The sequence below is a fragment of the Halichoerus grypus genome, chromosome 2 (genome assembly GCF_964656455.1).
Source record: "Halichoerus grypus chromosome 2, mHalGry1.hap1.1, whole genome shotgun sequence".
In the NCBI taxonomy this organism is placed as follows: domain Eukaryota; kingdom Metazoa; phylum Chordata; class Mammalia; order Carnivora; family Phocidae; genus Halichoerus; species Halichoerus grypus.
In genome coordinates this window covers 67,911,627-67,932,618 of record NC_135713.1, presented here as the reverse complement: position 1 = coordinate 67,932,618, position 20,992 = coordinate 67,911,627, and the positions used below count along the sequence as shown (strand labels likewise).

The following is a 20,992-nucleotide window of genomic DNA, read 5'->3' as shown; positions in this document are numbered from 1 at the left end:
CACCCAGGCGCCCCTGTTTTTTTTTTTTTTTTTTTTAAGTAAGCTCCACACCCAGCATGGAGCCCAACTCAGGGCTTTAACTCATGACCCTGAGATCAAGACCTGAGCTGAGATCACAGACACTTAACCGTGCTGGACACTTAACCGACTAAGCCACCCAAGCACCTCTTAAAAATCTGTCTTTAATGTGATTCCAATTGCTTCCTAAAGATATTCTCTTCTGAACCCTCCAATATCCTCATCTAAACTTAAGTCTACTTGTTTTCAAGGCCTATGACCCTGGCTCTGATATCTTTTGATTGTACTTCTGAGTTAAGTCCACTGATTTGAATCCCATATTCTTGTGTGCGTGTGTGTGTCTGTCTTTACTAGATCAAACAACTGTTTCAGAAATTTTACGTAAGGAGGTAAAATTCAGGTCCTTGCATGCCTGAATTTTCATCTCTCCCTCACGCTTTAGGTATAGCACAAGACAAAACCATTTTTTCCAAACTCTGAGAGACATTGTTTTCCAACATCCCATGTTGCATATGGCATCCTATTCTGCCCATTTATTTCTCATTTTTTGGTAAGTAAACCAATTTTTCTCCCTGGAATATTTAGGATATCCTCTTAATAAGTGATATTTTATAATGCCACAAGGACTTTTTAAGGGGCAGGCCATTTTAAAATTTCTCCTACACAGCCCTGATTGGGCTGTTTTAAAGACTTGTGTCAGTTTGTCTCAAAGATTCCTTTTTCAAAATTCCTATTTTCTCTGTATTTGGCCTACCTAGATTAATCCTTTGTCTGCAAACTTTTCTTTCTTATTTTCACTCTATGAAATGGCAAACTTCATCCACTTTTACTTCCAGCCTTTCAGTATTCTGTTATAATCTTTTAAATTTCTTGTACTTTCTTGTCCTCTGCTTCGTTTATTATTTTCAAAAGTGCCTCATGCCTTATGAATAAAATGTAGAATAGAATCTCTCTGTAGATACTAATTATTTTTATTTCACCTAAGGCCAGCTCTAGTCAAGTATCTACAACAGTGTTATCTCATTTCCAAGTAAAAAAGTATAAAAAAGAAAAAAAAAGGCAGAACAGGGAGGAGAGAGGATGAATAACAAGAAATGAATTTGTATCTCAAGTGAATGAGAAACCTTCAGTCTGAGTTCTTTCTGAAGAGATGTTTGCTTTGCTGAATTAGTCTCTTGCTCCTTGTACTAATCACGTAATAAGTAACATATGATTCCTCTCTACTTGTGACAATTATTCAATTCAAATGCTTTGGGACTTTTACATATTTCTTACTAAGGTAAGAAATAAAGCAAACTATATACATATGTTGCTGTCTAAGAATTAAAGGAGTGAATCAGCAAAGTATTAATTCTAGATCCTATCAACCTAGCAGTCATCACTTTATCATTTCAACTAGGATAGATATGCCAGCAGCTACAGCGAGACAATAAAAACAACCTTCAAAAGAATACAACGGAAAGCATGGGTATGGAATACACACCTCCCACAGCAGAATTTAAAGAGTGGTGATTTTAAAGACAAAGGCCTTGTTTTATTTTTACTTGAATGCACTATTAATGCACTGCTTCTAATACACTGTCTAACATAGTATGTATTTAAATGGCTGCTGAACAAATGGATGAAAGAACAAACAATTCTGTTCTACAAATTCTTTGATACTTCTTCAAAAAGCAGAGACGAATCTGCACCACTTCAGTGTGGGTTGTACTTAGTGACTTGTTTCTACTGAAGACAATGTGATAGTAGTGACAACGTATAAGGTACAAGATTAGGGCATAAAAGGCATTGTGGCTTCCTCCTTGCTCTCTCTCAGCTCACACTCTCTGGGAGAAGCAAGCTGCTCTATCAGGAGATCATTCAAGTAATCCTAAGGTCCACATGTTGAGGAACTGGCAGTTCCTGCCAACAGCCAGAAGGAAGTGAGGTCTTCTGGTAACAGCCATGTGAATGAACCACCTAGGAGGCAGCGCCTTAAGCCCCAATCAAGTCTTCAGATGACTGCGGTCCCAACCTATATCTTGACTGCAACCTCATGAGAGACCTTGAGACAAACCACCCAGCCAGGGTGCTCCTGAATTTCTGACTCAGAAACTATGAGATATAAATGATCAGAGCTAGTACGTCTATTAAAGCATAACAAATTATCCTGCAATAAATAGCAAACACAAATAATTTAAATTACATGCACTTAGATACTGGATTTTCTTATACTTCTACCTATTACTAGAACAAAGATTTTCTAATGCCAACTCATGAAAGTATATTTTCTCCCTTTTAAAAGATCTGCTTATTCTCAGCATAGGAAGTGCCATGCTAGGGCTGACAGTATCAAAATGAATTACAGTGGTGTTTTGTTGGCGGGCAGTGTCAGACCTGCTGCTTAGCTCCTTTATTCTACCTAGCCTCTAACAAATACTCACTCCATAGCTACTGCCATCAGGAACACTTACTTTTAGAATTTGAATCTAGCTGACTTAAGCGAAGTTTTAGGCAAAGGGAAGGAGAAATCAGCTGAACTTCCAGAACAGTTTCAACTAAAAGCTTGGATCTATACCCCTGTGACCTATTTGCTGCAAGCCAAAAATGACTCACTTAAAAACAAACAAACAAAACAGAGGTATAAGTGACATATTAGTATGGGGTATACAACATAATGATTCGGTATTTGTACATAGTGCTAAATGATCATCAAAGTAAATCTAGTTAACATCTATCACCATAAATAGTAACAAAATTCTTTTTCTTATGATGAGAACTTTTAAGATGTACTGTAGCAACCTTCAAATATACAATATGGTATTATTAACTACAGACACTATGTTGTACATTACATTTCCCATGACTTATTTTGTAACTGAAAAGTTTGTACCTTTTGCCCCTCTTCACCCATTCTGCCTGCCTCCCACTACCACCTCTGGCAACCACCAATCTTTTCTCTGTATCTATGAGCTTTTTTACTGATTCCACATATGAGATCCTACAGTATTTGTCTTTCTCTATCTGGCTTATTTCAGTTAAGTATAATGCCCTCAAGGTCTATCCATATTGTTGCAAATGGCAGGATTTCATTTTTTTTTTTTTTTATGGCTGAATAATACTCCATTGTACACAGACACACTGCATCTTTTTTCTTCCCCAGGAAAATCCCTTCCTCTTTTCTTCTTTTCTTTCTTTGCATAAAACATTCTCTCACAGTTCTGGAAATTAAAGGTCCAGAATCAAGGTGTCAATAGGGCCATATCTCCTCCCAAAGGCTCTAGAGGAGAAACCTTTCGCACTTCTAGCTTCTGGTGAATGCCAGCAAACCTCTGCATTCCCTGGCTTTATACCACATCTTCCTTATCCATTCATCAATCAATAGACACTTAGGTTGTTTCCATATCTTGGCCATTGTAAATAATGCTGCCAAGAATATGGGGGTGTATATATCTTCTCAAGTTAGTATCTTTGTTTTCCTCAGATAAACACCCAGAAGTAGAATACCTGAATCATATGGTAGTTTCTATTTTTAATTTTTTGAGAAACCTCCATTCTGTCTTCCATAGTGGCTGCACCAGTTTACATTTTCCCCAAGAGTGGAAAAGGGTTTTTTTCTTTTCATATCCCCCCTAACACTTGCTAGGTCTTGTCTTTTTGATAAAAGCCATTCTAACAGACGTGAGTTGCTATCTCATTGTGGTTTTGATTTGCATTTCTCTGATTAATGATGTGGAGCATCTTTTCATGTACCTGTTGCCCATCTGTATGCTGTCTTTAGAAAAACGTCTGCTCATATCCTCTGCCCATTTCCTAATTGGATTGGTTTTTTGCTGTTGAGTTGTATGAATTCCTAATATATTTTGGATACCAAGCCTTTATCAGATATATAATTTGCAACTATTTTTTCCCATTTAGTAGGCTGCCTATAAATAACCATTGTTAAACTATCTTTCCTAGAAATAGGAAAGTAAGTTGAGAAACAAACACAACTTAATCCAGCTATTTGAAGGGCAAAGTCTTCATTACTCTTTCAAGCCCACTGGAAAATTTGTTTTATATTCTCTCATATTTGCCTTTATAAAAATGCCTATAAAATGCCCTAAAAATGTTTCTTAAAATTCCTCATAAAACAAACTTCTAAAATTATATAGCCTGCATTTCCTTTCAGTAAAATAATTATTTAACAAAATTTTGGTAATTATTATCAAACGAGTTATAAATTCAATAATACAAACTTTATGACAAAATGAATTTATGACAGACTGACAAATACTGCTAGAAAGCTATTTTGTATATGTTGGAACCAATTACATTTTAACTTAAAGATTTTATTTATTTGAGAGAGAGCAAGAGCGAGAGAGATCACAGAGGGAGAAGCAGACTCCCCGCTGAGCGGAGAACCCGACACAGGGCTCAATCCCAGGACCCCAGGATCACGACCCGAGCTGAAGGCAGACGCCTAACTGACTGAGCCACTCAGGCGCCCCTTAACTTAATTTACTAACATTATCTCATCTTTCTATTTTTAGCTGCGAAGACAAAGTAAATATTCCAAGAGATTATAATAAAGTACCTACTTTGAATAACAATCTAAGCTTGGTCTTAAATTATTTCTTATACTTACAGGTTCTTTTCAATCTATCTCTAGATTTTTCATATCTCCTAGGCACAAGCACAAAAGGCTGCTTTTACATATAGGCAACTGCAAAATATTCCACTAAACAAACTACTACTAGATACACAGTAAATAAGGACTAAGGTGGTATTATTCCTATATACTACTATAAACAAGTAGACACATTAATAAAATCAATTGCAGCAAATCAAATAATGTACTATCAGCCACTGGACTTCGAAGTTACAGGCTGCTACAGAAGAAAACTTCCAGGGTATGACTACTAAATTCCGTAAATGAACAATTGTAGAAATGACAATAATAGATAAATCAGAGAGAAATTTTAAAAGTATAACTGTTAAACTTCTGAGATCAAATGGGTTTACTATCCCTAGTAACACAAAGAGATAATCTGATAAAAGGCTAAACTTACTTAAATATTATCTTTCGGGACAACTTTTCTGTAAATTATTTTAAGAGCTTTAACAAACTCAGCACTGATATAGTGAAAATTTCACTAAAAATATAAAATATATGTAATCAGAAACAGACCTTTAAGATAATCCAAAATTTTTATATTTAAGTAGATAAAATACTGTATTTCCAACTTACGGCAAAGCCTCTATCTCACCAAAAATGGTTTAAAAAATTGTTTAAAAATTTGTTACAAAATGGAGCTGCATGTCAGGCTCCCGGCTATGCAGGGAGTCTGCTTCTCCCTCTCCGTCTGCCCCTCCCCCCATCCTCTCAGCCCCCTACTTGTGTGCGCTCTCTCTCATTCTCTTGCGTGAGCACTCTCTCGCTCTCAAATAAATCTTTAAAATAAGTAACTGCTACAAAAGGCTATTTTTTAAAAGACTACCCAAAGAAAGAAATCTGTGAAGAAAGAATTAAATGAGCATATAGCCAACACACTAGAACAATATTTTCTATGGTTTACTGGAAATATAACTGGCGAAGGGGGAATTAAAAGATTAAAGTCAAAGACAAATTGGAGATGGAAGAATAAAATACCAATCCATTAAAAAATAGAACGAAGAATATTCCTCAAATTTACCTCTCATTTAGATAGGAAGATCTGATTCAGATGTGGCACAACTAAGAAGGGCCCTGCTCAACCCACCCTCCTCTGGGATGCCAAGTCAAATCAGTTACAAATAAAGAAACAATATAGGTTTATTTCCATGTCAATGAGCCAAGAAAAGAAAAGTACAGGAAAAAAGGAAACTAGAAAATCCAATGTTATGCATACCAAATGTAGTAAATTTCATTTGATGATAAAAATTCACAAAATGTGTTCAGAACAAATTAATATACCTGTGATATTTAGACACTTGTATATGTGTTAACTACAAAAAAAAAAGAGCTTATATGAGTGGGTTTGGAGAAACAAAGAAACAAGCATGGCAAAATGTTGACGCAAGAAGTGTAAATGTGGTTTCCTTGTACTCCATAGAAACTCACTTAGAAATTTTCATGATAAAAACTTTGCAAGTATTTTCCTTTTCTCTGCAATCATTTGTTGAAGAACTATTTAAAGAAAGTACAAAACTCTTGAGCATACATTATAGTTCAATGAATGTTTTCTTATGTTATACATCTGCATAACTACTACCTAGATCAAGATATAAAACATTACCATCATTTCAGAAGGTTCTCTCTTACCCCTTCCAACTCATTAAACTTCTCTCAATCCATAGGCAACCACTTTCTGGACTGCTACCCCATATTAGTTTTTCCTGTTTTAAACTACACAAGTGGAATCATACATACGAACTTTTTGTGTCTGTCTACTTTCGCTGAACACAATGTTTCTGGGATTCATTCATGTTGTTATAAATATTCTTATACATATTTTTTACCTTTCTTGGGTAGTATGACCTGGAATTACTGGGTCACAGTACAGGGCTATGTTTACCTCTAACAGTTGCTACCAGTTTTCCAAAGTGGCTGAAACAATTTTCATTCTCATTAGCAATATATAATAGTATCAGTTGTTTCGTATCTTCAGCAACAAGTCTGGCCATTCTGGTAGGAGTATGATGGTGACATTTCCTTGATGAATAGTAATGTGGAGCAACTTTACCTGTGCACACCGGCCTTTCGTATATCTTTTATAAAGAATCTGATCACTTTTTTGCATGTTTTTAAAAACTGAGTTTTTTGCCTTTTTCTTTTTGATTTGTAATTTACGTATATTTTCTGGATACAAGTCCTTTGCTGGATTTACTTATTGCAAATATTCTTACAGTCTGTGGCTTACCTTTTCCTTTCTTAATGATATATTGAAAAACAGAAATTCTTAATTTTATGCAGTCTAATTTATCGATTTTATGTTCTATTTAAGAAATTTTTGCAAAGGTGATAAGGATATTCATCTAGGTTTTCCCTCTACAAGCTTCATAATTTTAGCTTTTACATTTAGATCTATGATCAAACTCAAACTTTTGAAGATAGCACCAGGTATAAATCAAGGTTTATTTTATTACCATGTGGATATCCAGTTTATCTAACACAATTTATTAAAAGTAAATGCATTCTCTTCTTTAATTTCAGTGGAGCTTTTGTCATAAACCAAGAATGGTTTATATGAAGGGCTATTTCTAGACACTCATATTCTTACATTGATCTTTTTATCTACCTTGTTCTAATACACAGTTTTAATGACTGTAAATTCATAGTAAGTCTTGACTTCTGAGACATTTACATTTTGATATAAATTCTGGAATCCATTTGATCAAAGAAAAAAAAAATTCTGGGATTTTCATACTGTTTTGAACCCATAGCTCAACTTGAGGGAAACTGACATGGTAACAACATTGAGTTTCCTACTACATAAAGATGGAATATTTCTCTATTATTTAAGTATTTTAAAATGTCTCTGGGAGCACCTGGGTGGCTCAGTCAGTTAAGCATCTGACCCTTGACTACGGCTCAGGTCAAGACCTAAGGGTTGAGAGCAATCGAGCCGAGTCAGGCTCTGTGCTCAGCATAGGGAGACTGCTTGAGATTCTTTCTCCCTCTCCCTCTGCCCCTCCACCCCCACACTCTTCCTTTCTCTCTCTAAAATAAATAAATCTTTAAAAATAAAATGTTTGAGCACTGTTTTATCATTTTTAGTATAGAAGTTTCCCTAATTTTTATTATATTTATTCTTAGATAGATTATATTTTGATGTTATTCTTTTTTTTTTTTTTTTTAATATCTATTTACGTGGGGCCCCTGGGTGGCTTGGTCGTTGAGCATCTGCCTTCTGCTCAGGTCATGATCCCAGGGTCCTGGGATCGAGCCCCGCATCGGGCTCCCTGCTCGGCGGGAAACCTGCTTCTCCCCCTCCTACTCCCCCTGCTTGTGTTCCCTCTCTCGCTGTCTCTCTGTCAAATAAATAAATAAAATCTTTAAAAAAAAATTAAAATAAAAAATAAAATAAATAAATATGTATTTACTTGAGAGAGAACGAGCACAGAGGGAGAGGGAGAAGCAGACCCCTGCTGAGCAAGGAGCCCGATGTCCTGGGATCATGATCTGAGCCAAAGGCAGATGCTTAACCAACTGAGCCACCCAGGCGCTCCTTGATGCTATTCTAAAGATACTTTTCTAATTTTAATCTACACATTTTTGGCTGCTAGTATACAACTTACAATTTTTGCATACTGGCCTTGTATAACGTGTATACTGGCCTTGTATAACATGTATAATGATATAATTAAATAGAAGGAAAGATACTGGAGATGAAACAAGGCTTTTCATTGAGTATGATGTTAACTGTACATTTTCTGATACTTTTTCTTAAAGATTTATTTGAGAGAGAGAGAGAGAGCATGCACAAACAGGGAGGGGAGGGGCAGAGGGAGAAGCCAACTCCCTGCTGAGCAAGGAGCCTGACACAGAGCTCCATCTCAGGCCCCTGAGATCATGACTTGAGCCAAAGGCAGATGTTTAACCAACTGAGCCACCCAGGCACCCCCATTTTCTGATATTCTTTAGGAAGTTAAGGATATATCCTTCTACTGCTAAGTTGATAAGGATTTTTACCATGAATGGATGTTGAACTTTGTCAAATGATTTCTCCATATCTACAGAAATGATCCTATTGTTTCTCTATACTGTTCTACTAAAGAGATGAACTACACTGATTAATTTTAAAAACATTAAACCAACCTTGCATTCCTGGAACAAATTTGTGATCTATATTATCCTTTCTATGTATCACTGGATTATTTCATTATCTACATTCATGATAAATACTGGCCTATAATTTCCCCCTTTTTGTCACGCTCTTGTCAGTTTTTCCTATCAAGATTATGCTAAAATCATAAAATATTGGGGGTGATGCTTATTTTTTTCTTCAGAAGAATTTGTGTAAAAGTGGCAGTTTATCTTACCTAATTGTTTAGAATTTACCAGTGAAGCCATCTGGACCTGGGGTTTTGTAGAAAAGTTTTTATAAAGTCAACTTGTTTAATAGACATTAGGCAATTCATTTTCCATTTCCCATGTCAGTTTTGGTAAGTTGTGTTTTTCAAGGCTTATGATCTTTCACTCACTTATCAAACATAATATAAAGTTCATAATTTCCCCTTATTAACAGTTTAATATCCATAAGATCTGTATTAATGCCTCCTTTTACATTCCTGGTATTGGTAACTTGTGTCTTTTCCCATTTTTTCTTCATCAGTTCATTACAGATTTATTATTTTTAAAAAGTCTTCTCAACAAACTGTAAAACATTTGTAGTTCCTTAATTTCTACTTTTTTATATATACTAATTCCTTCTTTCTAGTTTCTTTGGGTTTGATTTGTTGTTCCCTTCAGTTACAAGCTTAGACTAATAATTTTTCATCTTTTTTCTTTACCAATATATGCATAAAAAACGACAAAGTTCTCTCAAAGTACTGCGTCAGTTCCATTCCATAAGTTCTGGTGCAACATTTTTGTTGTTTTTCAGATTGAAATGTTTTCTAATTTCTACTGTGACTTCGTTTTTGATTAATGCAGTATTTAGAAATGTCTTGCTTAACTTCCAAACATATGGGGCCCTTCTAGTTATTTTTCTGTTACTGAACTGTAATTAATTCCACAATGATCAGAAAACATGCACTACATAATGTCCATCTCAAATGTGATACTTCTTTAAGAATTATTTTGTCAACTGTCCCAAGTGCACTTAAAGGTGTAGTCTTCAATTGTTAGATATGATGTTGTATAAATGTCAATTATGTCAAGTTGATTAATCATGTCATTCAATTACATTCCTTTACTGATTTTTTTATATAACTGTTCTATCAGTTACTTTAAATGTATATTTAAAATCTCAGCTATGAATACATATACGTCTTTCCTGTTAGTTATGTTAGCTTCTACATTCAAAAGCTGTATTATTAGGTACACACATTTAAAATTATTATGTCTTCTTGATGAATTGACCCACTTATTAGAACATATTCCTCTTTACTTCTTATAATATATCTTGCCCTACATCTATTTTGTACAAGATTAATATAGCCACATCAGCTTTCCTTTGGTGTTTGCAGACAATACTCAGTTCTTTTTACTTTCATCTTATTTGTATTTTTGCATTTAAAGTGTTTTTTATAAGCAGAATATAGGTGGGTCTTACTTATAAGGCCTAACAATATTTGTACTTCCATTGAAGTGCTTAATCCATTTACATTTAACATAATTACTAATATAGATGAGTTTAAGTATCATCTTTCTCATTTGTTCTTTGTTCCTTTATCCTTCCTTTCTTGACTTTAGTACTGGTCAAAAAAAAAAAATTTTTTTTTTTTTTTTTACTATTCCATTTTATTTCACCTACTAGTTTGTTTGATATAACTTTTAGTACCAATCTTTCAATGGTTCCCCTTGAAATTACAAAATGCACCCTTCCTATATTCTGAATGTTATTTCCTAGAAGCTCACGATACTTTATCTTTCCTAAAGAGTGTTTTAAATTTTCTCATCTCAGGTAATTATATTACAGGTAAAGACAAAGTGTGGGTTGGATTAGAGTACAAAATCTCTGAGAATTGCAGAAACACAGAAAGTTGGCATCCACTCACAGGCTCTTATCCATGCGTGCTGAAAAAATTGGGAACCAGGCTGAAGATTAAAGAGGCATCTTCCAGAGTGGAAGGAAGGTACTGTCTGCCAACAAAAGAAAAGAGTAAAATCCTACCTGGGCCCTTCACCCATATGGGGGAAAAAACCCTTACTCTACTGACAGAAGGACACCAATCACTGTCCATTGTGGCTAGGGGAGGAGTAAAGAAAAAAGAATTTACTTCTGGAATAGAATTAGAAAATAAATCAAGGATTTCAAGAGCTGGAAATGCAAATGCAAGAAATAAAAGACACATTAACAGCAACCAAAAAAAAAAAAACAAAAAGAAGCATTTTATGGGCTCATCAAAGGACGAGGGAGGGAAAGTACAAATGAACTTCAAGACAGGTCATGAAAAATTACCCAAACTGAAATACAATTAAAAAAAAAAAAAGTGTGGGGAGGACACAAAAAAGAGCCTCCAAGAATTGTAGGACTATATCAAATGAACTACCATCTATGTAATGGGATTCTCACAAGAAGAGAAAGTGGTGCAGAAGAACTATTAGAAGAGAAATTTCCAAATATGATTTAAGAGATCAAACCTTAAATCTAAGAAAAGCTCAACAACCACTCACAAAAAGCCCTATAAATAGAATACATGCACACCACGAGACAAATCCTTTTCAACCTGCTATGAAAACTGAACATTAAGGAAACATTTTTAATGCAGACAGAGGAATGAATTACAACTGACTTCTCATCAGAAACCATGCAAGAAAGCAATATATATGGCATCTTTAATGTAAGAAAAACACTGTGAACAAAGAATTCTATACCTGCAAAGTACTTTGCAAAACAAAAAACAAAAAAACAGGAGTACATTATAGCCAACCCAAGAGATGTTACCAGTAGACCTGAACTACAGAAAGAGTACAAAACAGACATTTGATTCTACAAAGAAATGTGGAACTTTAAATTATCTTCACTTTAAGTGAATGTAGAATATATAGAAAATGTAAAATATATTTTTCCTTATTTTTAATTACTTCAAAACAGATGTGTGTGAAGTAGCATTCACTGTCCAAACTTTCTGAGATGATGGAAACGTTCTATCTCACACAGTTCTATCTGAAAGCTAAAAGCTACACGTGGCTACTAGGCGCTTTAAAAATGGCTAGTACAGAGGAAATTAATTTAAACTTAATACTAACTACTCTAAATTCAAATTAAATAGTCACACTGGCTAGTGACATGATGGACAATGCAGTCTAAAGCAAACATAGTAGCAATGTATTATGAGCTTATGGCATATGTAAAAATAATATATGTGACAAAAATAGTGCAAAAAATAGTTAAGAAGAAATTGGTAATAGACTGTTGAGGAGCTCTGACACTATATAAAAAGTTGTATAACACTGCCTGAATATAGAGTGGAATTAAAGATGTGTAATACAAATCACAGAGGAACCAGTATTAAGAGTTTTAAAGAGGCAAAATAAGTATAAGTAGTGAGCTAATAATGAAGATAAAAATATAGAACATTCAGTAGATAGGTTAAATAAAAAACAACTACTAAGATGGTAAATTTAAATCCAATCACATTAATAATTACATTAAACATAAACAATCTAAACAACCTAATTAAAAAGCCAGGCTGTCAGGATGGATTAAAAAAAAACAAAAATGGGTTGTCTATACCAAAACTACTTTAAATATAAAGGCATAGATGTAAAGTAAAAGGATTTATCATGCAAACATAACCAAAAAGAAAGAGAGAGTGGAGATACGAACATCAGATAAAGCAGACTGCAGAAGAAGGAATACTGTCAGAAATAAGGAGGCATATTATATAATGATAAAGGAGTCAATTTACTAAGAAGACCAAACAGTCCTAAATATATATGCACCTAACAACAGAGGTTCAAAATTCATGAAGCAAAAATTGTTAGGAAAGAAAAAATAGACAAATCCACAATTATACTTGGAGAGTTCAACTCTTCTTGCAATGATCAACAAAACAAGTAGAGAAACCCTCAGTAAGGAAACAGACAACCTAATAATCTCCATCAGGCAACTTGACCTGACAACTACAGAATACTTAATGTAAAATATAAAATTTACTATGAAACACAACAGAATGCTCCACCCAAAAGCAGCAAAATACACATTATTTTGAAGTACATATGGAACATTTACCAAGAATGACCATATTCTGGGCCATAAAACAAACTTCAAAGAACTTAAAGAAAATTATACAAAGTATGTTATCTGCCTACAAAAAAATTAAACAGAGAAATCAATTACAAAAAGACATAGGCAAAATCACCAAATATTTGGAAATTAAACAATGTACTTCCAATCATGGGTCAAAGTGAAAGTCACATAAGAATTTAGAAAATATCGGGGCACCTGGATGACTCGACTACTTGTTAAGCATCTGCCTTCAGCTCAGGTCATGATCCCAGGGTCCTGGGATCGAGTCACACATGGGGCTCTCTGCTCAGCGGGAAGCCTGCTTCTCCCTCTCCCACTCCCCCTGCTTGTGTTCCCTCTCACCGTGTCTGTCTCTGTCAAATAAATAAACAAAATCTTTAAAAAAAAGAATTTAGAAAATATCAACATAACAAAATTTTGGGAGACATCTAAAGTAGTGTTTAGAAGGAAAAGATGGGTCTCAAAGCAATGGCCCAAGCTTATACCTTAAGAATTCCTAACAGAATGGATTTAAACCCAAAGCATACAAAAACAAATAGTAAAGACCAAAAATCAATGAAACTGAAAAAGCGTTTTTTTTTTTATGCAATAAAACAAAAAAACTGGATCTTTGCAAAAATTAATAAAATTGATTAACCTGGACACAAACTAATAAAGACAAGAGAGGACACATTGCCAACATGCGGAATAAATGAAAAGACATCACTACAGTAGCTACAGACACTAAAAGGATAATAAACAACTCTATGATGATGAATAGATGAAACAAACTCCTTCAAAAACACAAACCACTAACACTCACATATTAAGTGATTCATGCAGTCAAAAACCAAAAGCTTTCAAGAAGTAGATAACCCTGATCATCTTATACCTATTAAAGTAATTGAATTTATCCTTTAAAACCCTTCAAAAAGAAAACTCTGGGCCAAGATGTGTTAGCTTGCAAACTCTAACAAAAATTTATGAAACAAATACCACTCATCTGAAATTTTTCAGAAAATATAAGAGGAAGAAACACTTCCAAACTCTATGAGACCAGCATGATCCTAATACAAAAAATTACATGAAAAAGCATCCTTCGTGAACATAAATAAAAAAAAGTACTCAACAAACTATGAGTTAAATCCAATCTACAAATTTATAAAAATGATAATACATTGTGACCAAATGAGGTTTATCTAGAGAATGCAAAGTTGCTTCAACATCTGAAAATAAAGCAATGTAATTCATCTTATTAACAGACCAAAGAAGATAAACCATATGATCATCTCAATAAATACAGTAAAACTTAATGTCCATTTGATAAAAATTCCCATCAAGGAACAGAATAGGAACATCTTTAACTTGATAAAAGACCTCGTATACTTAATATGGTAATATATAATATATACAAAATGATACTTAATATATAATAATAACTTGATAAAAGGCCCTATTATACAATAATGAAAGACTAAAACCAATAAGTCACTTCTAAAAAATCTTATATAAAGCAAAGAAACTAGAATAGCCAGAATGATTTTGAAAAATAGTAAGTCAGTCAGAGAAAGACAAATACCACATGATTTCACTCATATGTAGAATTTAAGAAACAAAACAAACAAGTAAAGGGACGAAAAAAAAGAGAGAGAAGCAAACCAAGAAACAGACCATTAAATATAGACAACAAACTGATGGTTATCAGAAAGGAGGGGGGGAGGGGATGGGTTAAACAGGTGATGGGGATTAAGGAGTGCACTTGTGATGAGCACCAGGTGATGTATGTAAGTGTTGAATCACTATATTGTATACCTGGAACTAATTATTACACTGTATGTTAACTAACTGGAATTCAAATAAAAACTTCAAAACAACAACAAAAAAGTAAATACTCCAAAAAAAAAAAAAGAGTGAAGCTGGAGTACCTGCACTACCTGATTTCAAGACTTACTATAAAGCAACAAACTAATCATGACAATGTGGTACTGGCAAAATGGTATGTACACAGATCAAGGGGTTAGTCCAGAAATAGACTCATACGTATATGGTCAACTGATTTTTTACTAAGTTAATTCAATAAGGAAAGGAAAATGTTCCTAACAAATGGTGCTAGAATTGAGAAAATGCGCCTTAGTTCTTCTCACACCACATACAAAAATTAACTCAAAATGCATGATACACCTTGTCATAAAAGCCAAAACTATAAAACCTGTGGAAGAATAGATAAGAGAGGATCTCCACAACTTTGCATTGAGCAAACTCAGAACACAAACACAAATCATAAAAGGAAAACTGATGAACTGAATTTATTTTTTAAATTTTTAAAATTATTTTATTTTTTAAAATTTATTTATTTGACAGAGAGACAGCAAGAGAGGGAACACAAGCAGGGGGAGTGGGCGAGAAAGAAGCAGGCTCCCCGCTGGGAAGGGAGCCTGATGTGGGACTCGATCCCAGGACCCTGAGATCATGACCTGGGCCGAAGGCAGACACCCAGCGACTGAGCCACCCAGGCGCCCCTGGATTTATTTTTTTTAAAGATTTATTTATTTATTTGAGAGAGAGAAAGAAAGAGGAGCACAAATTGGAGCGGGAGAGGAATAGGGAGAGAGAGAATCTCCAGCAAGACTCCTGGCTGAGCGCAGAGCCCAATGAGGGGCTGGATTGCCTGACCACGAGATCTCAACCTGAGCTGAAACCAAGAGCTAGACGCTTAAGGGACTGTGCCACCCAGGTGCCCCTGAATTTAATCAAAATGAAAAGCTCCTCTATTTTGAAAAGTTTGGAAAAATAAAAAGGTAAGCCTTAGACTGCACTGTGTACGTATGTGTCTGTGTGGGTCAAAGGACTTACACAAAAATAAAGTATTCTTACAGCTCAATGAGACAAACAACCTAATGTTTAAAAATGGGCAAAAGATTTGAACAGATACGGGGCGCCTGGGTGGCTCAGTTGGTTAAGCACCTGCCTTCGGCTCAGGTCATGATTCTGGAGTCCTGGGATCGAGTCCCACATCAGGCTCCCTGCTCAGCGGGGGGTCTGCTTCTCCCTCTGACCCTTCCCCTCTCACGCTGTCTCCCATTCTCTCTCTCAGATAAATAAAATCTTTAAAAAAAAAAAAAAAGATTTGAACAGATACTTCACAAAGGAATACGCACAAATGACCAACAGAAAATTTTCAGTGTCCTTAATCATCAGATAAATGCAAATTAAAATTAAAGTATGATACTACTACATACTCACTAGAAAGGCTAAAATTAAAAAGACTGAAATAACCAAGTGTTGATGAGGGTATAGAGCAACTGGAACTGTAAAACAGGAGTGTGGCAGGTTTTCATATTTAAACATTCATTTACCATACAATGCAACAAATCCATTTCTAGGTATTTACCCAAGAGAACAAAAATCTGTGTTTCACACAAAACTTCATGAATGAATGTTCATAGCAGCTTTATCAATAACAGCCCCAAACTGGAAACAATCCATATATCTATAAATAGGTGAAATGGTCAGCAAATAGTGGTAAATCAATACCATGGACTACTTCTCAACAACAAAAAGTTATGATCAGTTAAACACACAAAAGCATGTACGATTGTCAGAGACATCATGCTGAGAGAAAAAAGCTAAGTGCAAAAGAGTATTTATTATGTAATCACATTTATATTCTAGAACAAATGAAACCAATTTATAGTGAGAAGGAGAGGACAATGGTTTCATGGGGCTGAGGGGTATAAATGTCACTGTACAGGGCAAAAGGGAACTTTTGGGAATGACAGATATATTCTATATCTTGACTGTAATAATGAAAACATTCTACTCTTGAATGTGGTGGTGGTGACAGGGATGTACATATTTGTCAAAACATACTTAATTGTGTATTTTAAATACACACATTTTATTGTATGTAAATTATCCTCAATAAAGTTGATTCTTTAAAATGGAGCTCTCTTGGGAAAATTTTAACCAGGGAATATTGGTGATGCCCTTATAACCACTAAAAAGTCAAAAACATCAATAAAATTCAATACCCACTTATGGTTTTTAAAAGTGTCATCAGAAATAAAAGAGAACAAAAACTCATCTTAGAAAGCCAAGAATAGAAAATATTTTAACTTAATATTCTCCATTTATCAGAAAGTTTCAGCAAACATCATAATTGATGCTAAAACATCAGAAGCATTCTTCAAAGTCAGAAACAACACATTTTTAGCTATCACTACTATTATTCCAAATTATATAGTTAGTATACTAGCCAAAGCAATGAGCAAAACACGTAAGTTATAAAAAATGAAAAGAAAGCCAGAAAGCTTGAATACTTTCAGATAATCACCAGCTCAAGTGATTAGATACATGATAAACAGAAAAAACACAAAAGTTTTCCTATAACCAGAAAGAGAGAGAGAGAAAATGTTACTGAAAGTTTCCATCCACCAGAGCAAATCCAATCATAAGATAGCTAGAAGTACTAGGAAGGAATGCCATACATATGGGCGAGGATAAAAAAACAACAACAACTATAAAACTTTGCCTAAGAATATAAAGCAAGACGTGAATAAAAGGGAAAGACATACCATATATGCATACAGATGTGAGGGGAAAGACTCAGTATCATAAAGGTCAGTTTGCCCCAATTAATCTAAAATTTCAATATAACATCATTCAAAAAAACCTAAGGATTTTTTTTTTTTTAAGATTCTATTTATTTATTTAATTGACAGAGAGAGAGAGAGGGAACACAAGCAGGGGGAGTGAGAGAGGGAGAAGCAGGCTTCCCGCCAAGTGGGGAGCCCAATGAGGGGCTGCAGGCCTGTGGCGTAAGATGGACCAGGACCCTGGAACCATGACCTGAGCTGAAGGAAGTCCCTTAACCAACTGAGCCACCCAGGTGCCCCAAAACCTAAGGATTTTTTATTTGACTTTTAAGCTGAGTCTAAAGTTTATCTGGAGAAGAAATGCATAAGAAACAGTCAAGAATAATTCTGAAAAGAGGAAGAAATGGTTATCAAAATTTAAAATATGCATACCATTTAACCCAGCAATTCCATTTGTAGGAATCCATGCGCCAAAAATAATCAAAAGAGGAAGTTTCCCTAACAATTCACTTTAAAAATAAAGGTAGAATTAGAAGGGGAAGTGGGAGCTTCACTTTTTACCTTAACATTCCTCCAAAATGTTTGATTTTTTTAAAATTTTTTAAGATTTAAGGTTTGTAATTAAAAACTAATCAAATTAAAAAGTTGGCTTCAAATAAAGCATTATCTGTGATAGCAAAAAACCCCTAAATGTCTTTCATTAGAAGGTTAAATAATTATAGCTCATTCAAACTCATGAAATCCTACTTAACCTTTATAAAGTATCAGAGAGATCTATATATAACAAATAAAGATGTGCAAGACATATAAACAAGAGAAAGAAACAAGTGATATACCAATGTGTTTGGTATTCCTCTCCGCCCCCCCAAAACCCAACTTCGCATGTATGTATGTGTGTTTAAAAACACATTTATAAAGATGCACAGTAAATGGTTAACTTTAGACACTGGAGTAGGACTGGAGGATGAGAAATGTTCACATTTTACCTAACAGTCCTTTTTCTATATTGTTAAGTTTTACATCAAGCTTGCATGTCTGTGGTTAATTTTCAAAACTTAAACTTATTTCATATAAAAATGACATGAATTCCAGGAGACAAAAAACTAAAAAAATAGTTAAAACGTTTATTATCTTCATACTTATTTACATACTCTTCAAATGATGTGTAGTCTTCAGCAGAGGTGGCTGCCATTTTAAGGAAATTTAACTGACCAAATAGGTCATGATAAAAATAACAATACAGTAAGCCTTTTTTTTAAAAAACGTGAACTTCACAGAACCAGCAGACTCAAAGCAGCGTCCATGCATACGCAAAAAAATTTTACGCCTGGAGAGAGGAGTCTCCTAAACAGATTCTTCCTCCTTGCAAAAAGAGTATTTTACCTCCTCCCTTTTTCTTCAACTTGGTCTGGGCGACTTTAAAACTCACCATTTTGAATGTGCGCAAAATGATTAACAAGCAGTAATCTCAGGGAGGCCCAAACTGAAGGTGGCTCTACCAGAGTGCTCTGACCTGACATCGCTAACCGGCAGAAGCATTGATGGAATGGTGCTAATATCGGGAGAAGAGCGATTGCTATGGTTTGTACAGGGTGTCTGCGTGCCCAAGGCTCGGTGACAATCGGGAAAAATGCAAATACAGCCAGGAGAGCGACCGCAACGGAAGGTTTCGAGAGGGAGGGGGGCTGCAGGCCTGTGGCGTAAGATGGATCAGCTCTATGCGGGATGACTGGAAATGGGCAGAGAAGGCGGCTGTGAGGTTTTGGTGGGGTCACACTCATACAGCCGCCAGTGTCGGGAGAAAGACAGCGGGGTCCTTGGCCAAGGCACCAAGGACAGCAGAAGAGGCAGCAGGGAAGAGCGGCCGGTGGAGACCCCCAGATCTATCGATGCCATTCGCTGGGGGGAGCGGGCGCGGCGGCCACGGACTCGAGCGCGGCCTCAGGTCCGGGTTGGACCGGGCCCAGGAGGCGAAGAAGGCCTCTCACAGCCATCAACCCCACCCACCATGGCCGGCGCAGCGGGCAGGGACAGGCCCTGTTCCTTCTCGAGGACAGAAATTAAGAAATGGAGGGGGTGAAGGCAGCAATCTCCTCGCCCCGACCCTCACATTCCTGACATCAGAACAAGCTAGATTAAAAAAAAAAAAAAAAAAATCCCCTCACCGAACTGTGCAGCGGCTCCGGAGCGAGAACAGCGCTCGATCCTCCACCCGCCACCACCGCCTTCTTCTCCGCCTCCGACTCCTCCCCCGCGGAACGCGCAGCGGCAGGCGGCGGCGGCGGCGGCGGCGGAAGCAGAGGCGGCGGCGGCGCGTCCCGCCCCTAGCGCCGCGGTAGAGGCGAAGGAGGAGGACACGCAAGCCCCGCCCCCGAGCAACACCGACCAATAGACTCAAAGGGCCTCTGCGGGAAAAATCCACCTATCCAATCGGAACCCGAGGAGTGGGCTCACGTCAATGGTTGGGACGTGGCAGAAAAAGGGAAATATACTTGGACTGTGTCTACTCCCCGGACCCCCTTCTGGCTCAGAAGGACTTCACCCATTGGCCGGAGAGCGGAAGGATGAAGCTACACTCCCCCCAACCCCGGCCCGTCTGGGCCCACCTCTTTTCCCTGCAGCACTGCGACGTTCGGGCAGGGGGCGGGGCACCGCGCTGGGGCTGGAACTGCACGGCCTTTTGTGGTTTGGGCTGGGAGAAAAGGCGGGGTCTCAGGGAAAGGGAAGGGGGTGTGGAGAACTAAGAGAAGGGCTGGCGCAGCTAGACTTTTTCAGAAATCCCAAAGCAACAACCAAAATGGAGGCATTAAAATCAATCCTAACTCGACTGGAAACCTGACTAACAAGGTTAAGGTCTCCTGGCATAAAGCTCAATCCGTTGCAGTTCAGATATGGGTGGGACAAGAAAAAAATAGAAGGGCACGTTTGCCCACCCTGACTCTATGCACTATCTAGTGCCTTTTCCCCTCCCTCCCTGCAGTGAGACCCTTGCATCCTCGTTTCATATTCTCTTGGGGCGGGGGATAGGGGAATGCCTGCGTTTCCTCTCTATAGCCCTGGGCTGACCAGAACCTTCCAGTTTGCATCTAGAGGCTAATCGGCTGTCAAGCCAAGAAGTAACAGCTCCCATCACATGCAACCAAAATAAATACAACAGCTGTAGTCCCTGGACATCTTGCTTAATTTAAACACGAGTAACAGTTTACTAATCATGTCAGTGATGCTAAATTGTTTCTTCGTCCCCCACATGTCCTTTTTTCTCCCCATCCTGAACATGTCTGCTTCTCTGATTACAGTCCTGCTCTCCTCCCACCTTATTCCCCAACCCCCTCAACTCCTTCCACGTACACGCCCAGTGCCCAGGATATATTTATCGCGTCCCACCCCCAAGATTTAAGCGCCCCACTTCTTGTGCTGTCCCTGGCAACTGCAAAATCTGCTAGTGAACCGAGACCTTTTTTTTCCTTTTGATTAAAGCAAATTATCCAAAATTTACTATGGGAACTTCAGTTACGAGAATTTGCTATAGACATTTTGTGA

The 20,992-nt window shown here is 36.6% G+C and overlaps 1 protein-coding gene across 1 annotated transcript in view; it reads right to left on the bottom strand.

The window, feature by feature from the left end:
• PJA2 (praja ring finger ubiquitin ligase 2) overlaps nucleotides 1-19,775 on the bottom strand; it is a 71,035-nt gene extending 51,260 nt beyond the window's left edge. Inside the window, exon 1 of the mRNA XM_036123024.2 lies at nucleotides 19,618-19,775. The gene's annotated coding sequence lies outside the window, so the exon portion shown is untranslated. The remainder of the gene's footprint in view (nucleotides 1-19,617) is intronic.
• Between the last annotated feature and the right edge of the window lie 1,217 nt (nucleotides 19,776-20,992).